Raw genomic sequence first — 11133 nt, forward strand, 5'->3', positions numbered from 1 at the left:
GTTCTAAAAATGAACAGAGGAGGAAGTGGGAGGAAAAAAGGAAAGATCAAGATCTTTCCCTAGAGCAAGAGGATTTAAATGAGGAATTATGGTATGATTCTCTTGAAGAAGCTTCAACCCTGCCTAGAGAACAGATTATTGACAGGCCCACATCAACCCCACCTTCAGAGATGGAGGAAGAAAGAGGGGAAGAGGCAGAAACACAAACAGAATTGCCTGTGAAGAAGCCTAAGCCTATGACAAGATTAGAAAAAGCATTGGTTAAAGCTAAGAGAGAAGGACAGGATATAAGTGATTTTATACATGCATATCCTGTGATTGAAAATACTGACTCTGTAGGTAAAAAAAGGAGAAGATATGCACCTTTAGATTTGAATAAAATTAAGGATTTGAAAAAAGGTTGTACCCTTTATGGGGCTACATCAGCTTATGTCAAAATGTTACTAGATGGTTTGTCTTATGAAGTCCTAACCCCGAATGATTGGAAATCCATAGCAAGGACATGTCTGGAACCTGGAGAAAATTTATTATGGCTTGCGGAATTTCATGAATTATGTAAAATTCAAGTCAGATGCAATTTGGAAATAGGAGTTAACACACAATTCACTTTTGAGCACTTAGCTGGTGAAGGTCAATATGGAGAGAATTCGGAACAGATTAATTATACCATGACAATATATGAACAAATTGCTAAGGCTGCAATAAAAGCTTGGGGTGTCCTTCCTGGACAGAAAGATCGCGGAGAGGCTTTCACTAAAATACAGCAAGGTCCCAATGAACCTTTTGCAGATTTTGTGGGACGTTTGCAAACTGCTGTCAAAAGAACTATTGGAGAAAATTCAGCTACAGAAATAATGACCAGACATCTGGCTAAGGAAAATGCCAACGAGATTTGCAAAAGAATTATATGGGGATTAGACAAAGATGTTCCTTTAGAGGAGATCATAAGACGCTGTGCTACAGTGGGAACAAATGCTTTTTACACCCGGACAATGATGAATGTGGAAAGACAGGGTCCCTCCTGGCAAGGGCCTTCTAGAGAAACTCGGAGATGTTTTCAATGTGGAAAAATTGGACATCTAAGAGCTCAGTGTAGATTTGGAGATACAGTGAAAAGACAGGGTGAGAGAAGACCTAAAACCCCATGTCCAAAATGCAACAGAGGATTCCATTGGGCATCAGAGTGTAGAATAATTCAGGGAAATGGGATGAGGGGCCCAGGTCCAGGGCCCCAGGCAAAAAAGACTTGGGGCATGATGGCAGCTGATGTTACACCTAAAGAGCCTTTAGAAGGCCAGGACTCTGATTTAATCAACCAGCAGAAAAGCAATCACATGGCAGAAAGGGATTACCTGATAAGTGAGTCAAAAGGCAATCAGATTGCAAAAATGGATTACACTTGGGGAGAATACAGGCCTTTTAAACCAACAGGGCTGTGCCCAGTGCAAACAACTCCAATGTAATTGTCAGATGATGAGAAGAGATTTAGAAAGTGGTAAATAGAAGGAAATTAGATAGGTTAACTGCCTGGGAGAGAGGGTTTGCTTGTATTTCTTCAGCAGGAGAAGGAATCAGATGGGTGCCAACGAGTCATATTCGCCTTGTCCACCAGAGAGAGACAGAAAAAGAGAAAGACCTCAAAATAAAGGAGAAGATCTAAGAAACATCTGACACTGAAAGATCATGAATAATAAGAAGACTGTTAAAGAACTTTAAAAACCAGCAGGAATCATTGGACTTCCTCACACAAGATGAGACTAATGGACAATGGACTTATGGACATTTATAAATTTTCAATTTATGATTATTTGATTATGATTATGTTATATACTTCTAGCATGTGTTATGTTACTATGTTACTATGTGCTTATGTAATTTATGTAATTATCTGTAATACTTCCCATATTGATGGATTTATGTTTCAAGGTCATGACTGTCCTATGTTCTAAATCAAAAGAAAGGGGGAGATGTTAGGATTACTAAGTGAGAACTGAGGTTGTCTGGATAGTTACAAGGTGAGAACTCAGGTTGACTTGGTAGAAGGAGCAAGCCCATTGGCTGGGGTGGTTCTTCCCAGAAGCCCTTGCATTATCCCACGCCCATTCTCTGGGAGAATAAAAGAGAGAGCACTGTGCCTGAAGAGCAGATCGGCCTGGAGAAGGATAAGAGCTGGAGGAGATTCAGAGCCAGGATTCAAGAAGAAGACTCAGAATTGCATCAGGCTTGACGGGGCTCTCTGTAGGAAAGGAAGTGAGTAGACACAGCAGATCTCTTCCCAGAGAGCGATCCAGCAGCTTCTAGAGACGACAGCGCATTACAGTCTAGTACATTCTAAGCTCAGAGTCCTGTCTCACAGTGCTTCTTACAAAGAATTCTTATTAAAATGATAATGGATAGTATTGGGCACTGGGGTACATCATGGCAGCCAGGTTCAAATTCCACCTCTGTGGAGTTGTGAACTGATCCAACCATTCTGGAGAACAACATGGAACTTACACCCAAAGGGCTATCTAAGTGGGCATATCCTTTGATCAGCAGTGTCTCTACTGGGACTGTATCTCAGAGTTCATACAAAAGGGACAAGGACCCACATGTGCAAAAAAGTTTGTGGCAGCCCTTTTTATTGTTGTAAGGAACTGAAAACTGAGTGGAGAATGGCTGAATAAATTATGGTATATGAATGTTATGGAATATTATTGTTCTGTAAGAAATGACCAACAGGATGATTTCAGAGAGGCCTGGAGAGACTTACATGAACTGATGCTTAATGAAATGAGCAGGACCAAGAGACCATTGTACAGAGTAACAATACTGTATACTGATCAATTCTGATGGCTTTCTTCAACAATGAGATGATTCAGGCCAGTTCTAATAGACCTGTGATGGAGAGAGCCAGTCCCAAGAGAGAGGACTGTGGGGACTAAGTGTTATCACAACAGAGCATTTTCACTTTTTTGTTGTTTGATGCATTTTGCTTTCTTTCTCATTTTTTCCCTTTTTGATCTGAATTTTTTGTGCAGCATGATAATTGTGGAAATATGTATAGAAGAATCTCAGGTGTATTAAGTGTTGAATAAAAATTATGGTCATCCTCCCTTCCTTGCCCTCAGGACTGAAAAAGTCTTGGACCACCCTTCATTGACTCATAAACTCCAGGTGCTTTATCTCAATCCTTGCTAGGATAATTCCCCCTCCTTTTGAGTATTGACCTTTGCCTTGCTGTTTCCTGTCAGTGACTTTCTTATCTTGAACCCATCCTGTCTGGGTTAAGTTACAATCCTTTCCTGGAATTAAGGCTTGTCCATGTCCTCCCAGCATCCTTGCCCCTCTTATCTGCCTTTGTTAAACCCTAGTTAGCTAAAACTCCATATAAGTTCCCTCCCTGGGTTTGGACAATGCTTTGGACAAGTCCCATTCTGTCAGCTACCCTCACCTCTTCATATTAAAGTTTCTCAGTATTACACATGTTTAACAAATATTGGATTACTTGCCATCTGGGGGAGGGACAGAGTGAGAAAAAAAATTTGCAAGGGTGGAAATTATCCATGCATATGTTTTAAAAATAAAAAGATTTAATTTTGAAAAAATTACACTTCTGGCCCACATCTACTAAATGACCAAGTCACTTAATCCCTTTGTGCCCCTCAAGTAATTCTTTTTTTTCCTGAGGCAACTGCAGTTAAGTACCCTACCCAGGGTCACACAGCCAGGAAGTGTTAAGTGTCTGAGGCCAGATTTGAACACAGGTCCTCCTGATTTCAGGACTGGTGAAGTAACTTTTTAAGACTGATGCAGACAAGTGGTTTATCTGCATCAAAAGAAGGAATTTCCATATTAGTGAAATCTAGGAACCAAACTCCTCTCCCCAACAAACTTATTGCAACTGAGAGACAGTTAGCTGGTGCCAGAGTGCAGAGAATGCTAGGCCTGGAATCAGGAACTCTCATCTTCCTGAGTTCGAATCTGACCCCAGACTTATTAGTCTGGGCATGTCCCTTAACCCCGTATGCCTCAGTTTCCTCATCTGTAAAATAAACTGGAGAAGGAAATGGCATGCTCCAAGACCTTTGCCAAGAAAACCCCAAATGGGGTCGTGGAGAGTTACCCACTAATGAAAATGGGAGAATACACACAAAACTTCCACTTCGGGAGCTTCTCTTCTTCCAAGAACGAAAGGCAGGGGGGACAGGACACGCACTGGTTAAGCGCCTGCTGTGTGCCAGACACTGGCCTTTGTCTCATTCCATCTTCACATCAGCTCTGCAAGTACTTCTCCTTTGTGAAGAAAGAATCCTTCAGGAGAAAGAAGAGGAAGAACTCTCAACATTTGCTCAAGGAAAAGTATTGTTTTTCCATTCTGAAAGTGTGAGTCACCATAACAATTATCTCTTCCATTTAGCCCCCAAAGATTAATGTTGTTAAGCTTAATTGGCATCTTGCTTCTGGCTCGTTCACCCACATGAGGAGATGGCCAGGGCTCTCACATGGGCTGCCTGTCTGGGCCCACTGGGCCAGTCCCAGTGTCCCAGCTCCCAGGAAAATAACCTGCCTCACCAAGGCCAGCTGCTGGGTCCCTGGCCAGGGGCATGGGGAAAGGAGATCTGTGGGAGTCTCTCGGTAGAAATTTGCATTAATCTGGAAGGAAATGATAGTCCTCATTGTGTTGTTACTGTTTTTTTAAAGTGCCAGCCCCTCTGAGTCCATCATCAAATTCTCATACATGAGAGAGGACTTCTGTGGACATGAGCAATGGGATGGCCTTTGGAAGGGAGTTAAACTTTTAAGAAAATCCCTAATATTTAATCTATATATATATATATATATATATATATATATATATATATATATATATATATATATATATATATATATATATATATATATATATTTAAGAAATCCATTTTATAAAGGATACAGACTTTCCAAACCAATCCTTCATATAAAAGAGAATTAAAATTGCTCCCCCTTAAAGGGAAGAACTAGTCCTCTCCTCTTCCTCCCCCTTGAGTTTGGGTAGGCAACCATCAAGTACTAAAGTGAGCAGAGTCCAGGATACTGATAGAATACTCTCTAGGTCGAGGAGCAGGGAAAAGCATTGCATCCAGGAAGTCTCTTCAGAAGGCAGAATAATCAGAGCAAAATCAGGAGCCTGGTACAACCTCAGGGACGCTGACAAGGCTAGAAGTGGGAGTCACAGTGAAGGATAAACAGTGCCCCAAGCAAGAATCACCCCATTTCCTAAGAGGGGGCTAGTGAAGGGTAAAGTCTGGTTCCCACTGCCACTGCCTACTACCAGACAAGAAGCAGGATGTCAAGGTAGACAAAGAGTCACCCCAATTTGCCACAATCAGATCTTCTGTGCTCTTCTGGGTTTTGGTGATGAGCGAAGTCCTCCGCTTTCTCCTTCAACTGCAGAGCAGCCCAGCCTTCCCCCATCATTCTCCATGGCAACAGCCAAGTTCACAGGCATGGGGCAGAATTAGGACCAATAGGTGGAAGTTGCAGGAGGCAGATGTCACCTGAATATAAAGGAAATTTTCTTAATTGGAGTTGGTTGTCAATTCAGGAGAGCATTGCAAGACTCCCATAAAACAAAATTCACAAGGACTACAACAATGCGAAGAAAAATCCCCCAAACTGAGTGCTATATAATTAAACTTCATCCCTTCAAAAGAGGTCAGAAAATGTTCCTCCCTTGCTTCTTTGCAGAGTTGGAGGATTATGGCTGCAGAATGGTTCATATACCACCAGATTTAGTGTATATTGTTCCCTGTTTTGCTGGACTTCTTTCTTTTTCTCTTCTTTGTTTTTGGTTACAAGAGACAGCTCCATAAGAATAGGATGTTAAAAAATAAAGAGATAAAAACAAAAGATAATAACATTTACAATTTTTAAGAATTAGAACTATTTTTTTTATGGTGGCAAGGAATTGGAAAATGAGTAGATGCCCATCAATTGGGGAATGACTAAATAAATTGTGGTTTTAGAATGTAATGAACATTATTGTTCTATAAGAAATGATGAGCAGACTGATTCCAGAAAAACATGGAAAGATTTGCATAACTGATACTTAGTGAAGTGAGCAGAACCAGGAAAACTGTACCAGAAAATTGCACACAGCAATAACAAGATTATGGGATGATCAAGGATTGGTTCTTCTCAGCCAATCCAAGACAATTCCAATAGACTTGGGATAGAAAATGCCATCAGCATCCAAAGAGAGACCTATGGAGACTGAATGCAAATTGAAAAATACTATTTATGCCTTTTTTTTTGTTTTGTGCTTTCTCATGTTTTTAACATGATCTCATGATCTTTCTTTCACAATATGATTAATATGGAAATATGTTAAAAATGATTGTACATATACAACCTATGTCAGATTGTCTGCTGTCTTGGGGAGGGGGAAGGTAAGGGAGGATTGGAGAAAAAAAAAATTGGAACTCAAAATCTTACAAAAATGAATGTTGAAAACTATCTTTACATGTCTTTGGAAAAAATTTAAAAAAAACTAGAGCTGTCCAGCATTGAATAGTCAGCATTGACAAGTACTGAGTTCCTAATCTTCAGAGATCATTGGGTACTTAGATAAATGTCTATTATGGACCTTATAAACATAATTCATGCTTTGGGTTGGAAGTAGACAAGATGACCCCTCAGAGCTCTTCCAAATCTTCAATACTGTGGGTCCAAATTTATGCTATGATCATTCAAGTCATCAAAGGACAGACTCCAGATCCCTCTTTACCATAAAGTTTCATAAGTTCAGGGTTCCTTGAAATTGTATGTGCCCCACCTCTCAGATTAGCTAAGATGACAGTAAAAGATACTGATGAATGTTGGCTAGGATGTGGGAAAACTGGGACATTAATACATTGTTGGTGAAGTTGTGAACTAATCCAACCATTCTGGAGAGTAATTCTGAACTATACCCAAAGGGATATCAAACTGTGCATACCCTTTGATCCATCAGGATCTCTATTTGGCTTACATACCAAAGAGATCTTAAAGAAGGGAAAGGGACCTGTATGTGCCAAAATGTTTGTGGCAGCCCTCTTTGTAGTGGCCAGAAACTGGAAACTGAATGGAGGCTCTTCAGTTGGAGAATGGCTGAATAAATTATGGTATATCAATGTTATGGAATATTATTGTTATGGAATGTTATTGTAAGAAAGGACCAGCAGAATGATTTCAGAGAGACCTGGAGAGACTTACATGAACTGATACTAAGTGAAATGAGCAGAACCAGGAGACTGTTATACACAGCAACAATAAGATTATGCGATGATCAATTCTGGTGGACATGGATCTTTTCAACAGAAAGGTGATTCAGGCCAGTTCCAATAGTCTTGTGATGGAGAGAGCTCTCTGCACCCAGAGAGAAGACTGTAGTAACTGAGTGTAAATCACAGCACAGAATTTTTACTTTTTTTGTTGTAATTTGCTTGCATTTTGTTTTCTTTTTCATTTTTTTCTTTTTGCTCTAATTTTTATTGTGCAGCATGATAATTATGGAAATATACATAGAAGAACTGCACATGTTTAATATATATTGGATTGCTTGCCATCTGGAGGAGGGATTGGGAGGAAGGGAGGCAAAAAATTGAAACACAAGGTTTTGCAAGGGTGAATATTGAAAATTATCTATGCAATATGTTTTGAAAATAAAAAGCTTTAATAATGACAAAAACTATATGTGTCCTCAGTACATTTAAACAGGATTTTGTGGGCATTTACTTTGTAGAGAAGAGGAAGGGAAAGGATAAGCATTTATATACTATCTACTTTACTGGGGCAGCTAGTGTGGGGCCTGGTTTCAGGAGGAGTTGAGTTCAAATCTGGCTTCAGAGACTTACTGTGTGATGCTGGGCAAGCCATTTAATCTCTGCCTCAATTTCCTAATCTGTAATGTGAGAATAATAATAGCATCTTCCTCTCAAGGTTGTTTTGAGTAGAAAATGAGCTAATATTTGTAAGTGCTTAACAGAGTGCCTGACACATAGCAGGATATTATATAAATATTGGCTACAGCTTTTGTGCCAGGCAATTTGCTGTGTACATTTTTATAAAAATTATCTCTTATAATAACCCTGCTAAGTAGGTTCTCTTTATTAAGTCCGTTTTACAGTTAAGAAAACAGGAGGCAAACAGGTGATTTGCCCATTATCTCATAGTCAATAAATGTCTGAGATCAGATTTTAACTTAGATCTTCCTGACTCCAGATCCAGTATATCCAAGAGAGACAGAGGCAGAGAGACAGAAACAAAGAGACATACAGAAATAGTCAGAAAGAAAGACAGAAAGAAAGATGATAGAGACAGACAGAGACAGAGAGAGAAAGAAAGAGACATACAGAAACAGAGACTGAAAGAAAGATAGAAATAGAGATGATAAAGAGAAAGAGACAGACAGACAGAGAGATATCTCAGGAGTATGCAGTGTGTGTGTGTTATGACAACTACTACTTCATTTTGCTTTGTTTCTTTTTCTTAAGTCATTATATGTATAGCATATGTCCATAGCCCTCTCTTGCCCAGAAAATTAGAATGCAGCTGAGATGGATGAGAAAAATCCTCAGTATATTCTGATCCAAAGAGTGAAGGCTGTGACTTCCTCCATCTTAAAGGGGAGCAGAAAACTAAGCAGCCATGTAGATAGGGAGATAAGGGAAGTTCCAGAATAAGTAACCAGGGAGAGAACGAGAGAAGGTGGGAGTCTGGAGTCTGGAACCAGGGAGAAGGGTGGATGCTCAGCTTTGCCACAGCCACTACTGCCCCTGCCTCTTTTTTTTCACCTAGAAGTAAGATCCCAGGGAAAGGCAAGCTAAACAATTTGGAACAGCAGTGCTAGCTTTCTCTGATGCTGAGAACCAGACAGGTAAGAGTTCCTATTTTCTCATCCCTTACCATGCTCTGGTTCTTGGGCTGAGCTATACAGTTAGTTCTTCTTTTAAAACTTTAAGGGTCTTTTTGGTTTCTGCATTTTATCCTGTGTTCTCAAACCAAAAGCATTGGTTTCTCTGAGATATTGTTCATTGTATGTCTGTGTCCTTGTAAGGGGAGAGGAAGACCAAAAATAGCTGATAGCTAGGATCACCCAAGGACACAAATAGAGAAAGGGAAAGTCCCGGATTTTTCCCAAGTGGGGACTCAAGTGGAACAAAGGTATCTTATTGACATTATTATTATTGCTCCTTAAAAGTAGAGAAAGAATTAAATTAATCCAAACCACACAAATTGAGGTAGCATTTTTTTAGAGGGAAACTTAGTAAATAGGAGAAAGCCCCCTTTGACCCAGTGGCTTCAGAAAGCCATGGATAAAGAGTAGCTTGTTGAGAGAAAGAGAAAAAAAGAAAGACGGAGACATAGAGATAGGGACAGAGAGAAAAAGAGAGACAGAGAAAAAAGAGAAAGAGAAATAAATACAGAGATAGAAATAGACTAAGAGAAAAAGAGACCCAGAGACACAAATATAAATGGAGCCAGAGAAAAAAGGAGAAAGAAAAATAGAGACAGAGACACAGAAACAGAGAGATACAGAGACAGAGACAAAGAAAGGGACAGAGAGAAACAGAAAGATGAAAAAGGAAAGAGGCTTGTTTTCTTCCTCAACCAAGCACTCCTGCTCCCAGTTCCTTTTCAAAAAATAATGACTATAGACTACATTTATTTAATAAAAGTTTCCACAAGGGGCAGCTAGGTGGCACAGTGGATAGAGCACCAGCCCTGAATTCAGGAGGACTTGAGTTCAAATCTAGTCTCAGACACTTAACACTTCCTAGCTGTGTGACCCTGGGCAAGTCACTTAACCCCAGCCTCAGGGGAAATAAATAAATAAATAAATAAAATCAAGTTTCCACATAAGACTGAAGTGATTTGGACGAGAATTTTCTCTGTTATACCTTTTGCAGAGGAGACAGAGGACCAGCCTTAGAACGAGGAAGATATGGGTACATGCCCTACTTCTGACATATACTGTGTGACTTCCAGGGAACTTATTTGACCTCTAAATGAGACTTATAAACCTCTAAAACTTACAGACAAGTTGCTGACTGACATCATTGTGTACCCATGGGAGCTACTTGTAACAAGGAAATAACAGGTCTAGATTTGCCTCCCCCATGCCCAGACATTTATAGGTGATGGCAAGATCAAGGATATGATCATTTCTGTGTGTAGTTGAGGTAGTTTGGAGAAACAGGTCATGGGAAATGAGTAAATTAAGGGACTAGCAGCTTAGCATGTTTGAGGGAGTATTAATATCTTGAAGTACCTTGGAGTTCTCAATTTGAGGGCAGAAGTAGAGGAGAGAAAGACTTTAAGTGAGACACTGAACTAATTGAAGAAAAAAGGGGAGTGTCTTGGAAGTCATATATAATAGCTAATAAAATTTTGACTGGATGATAGACATGGATTTGAAGGAGTAGGACAGTGTAGTGCTTAGACGAAATATAAAATGTTGGATTATATTCTTTAAAAACTGCTGATATTAACTTTAGATACACTAAGATGTCAGCTTCTAAAATGGTTAGAACTATAGCTTAAAAATTGTTACTGAATTCTATTCTAATAGTTCTGTTAATACTTGTGATTCTTCTATGCTTAGCATTCCCTTTTTGTGAGTTAGGGATAAATTATGTCCCACCCAATTCATTTTGCACCTTAAGTACTTCTTTTACCTATTCCCTTACGTACTTTGGAAGCCCTAGACTTCTGAGTCTACATTTAATTTACTATAATTAATACCGTCCTAGGGACATGGGAGTAGGGGTTTTGCTGAAGTGCCAATGGTATGGGAAAGAAGGAGTCCCCTGGCACCAGAGGGAGGTTCCCTAGCACTGTTCTAACTCCACAAATGGCAAAGGCTGGGTACCAGATAGGGAGGAGTGAGTGCTCCAGCCCCTGAGGCCTCAGCTGAGCTGTTTTGCTATGCTAGATCTATTTAAGGTATGATGGCTATTTTTAAAATTTGTGAATTTGGTACACAGCTGGAAGATGACTCTCATTGCTAAAGAAAGACCAATCCTTTAGCAAGAAGTTGGATATGGGGCCTTCTCAGGAAAAAGGCAACATGTTTGTCTCAGGTGCTGATCTGCACAAAGATTTCCAAATGCCACAGATGAAACTAAGCAA

The sequence above is a fragment of the Sminthopsis crassicaudata genome, chromosome 1 (genome assembly GCF_048593235.1).
Source record: "Sminthopsis crassicaudata isolate SCR6 chromosome 1, ASM4859323v1, whole genome shotgun sequence".
Taxonomy (NCBI): domain Eukaryota; kingdom Metazoa; phylum Chordata; class Mammalia; order Dasyuromorphia; family Dasyuridae; genus Sminthopsis; species Sminthopsis crassicaudata.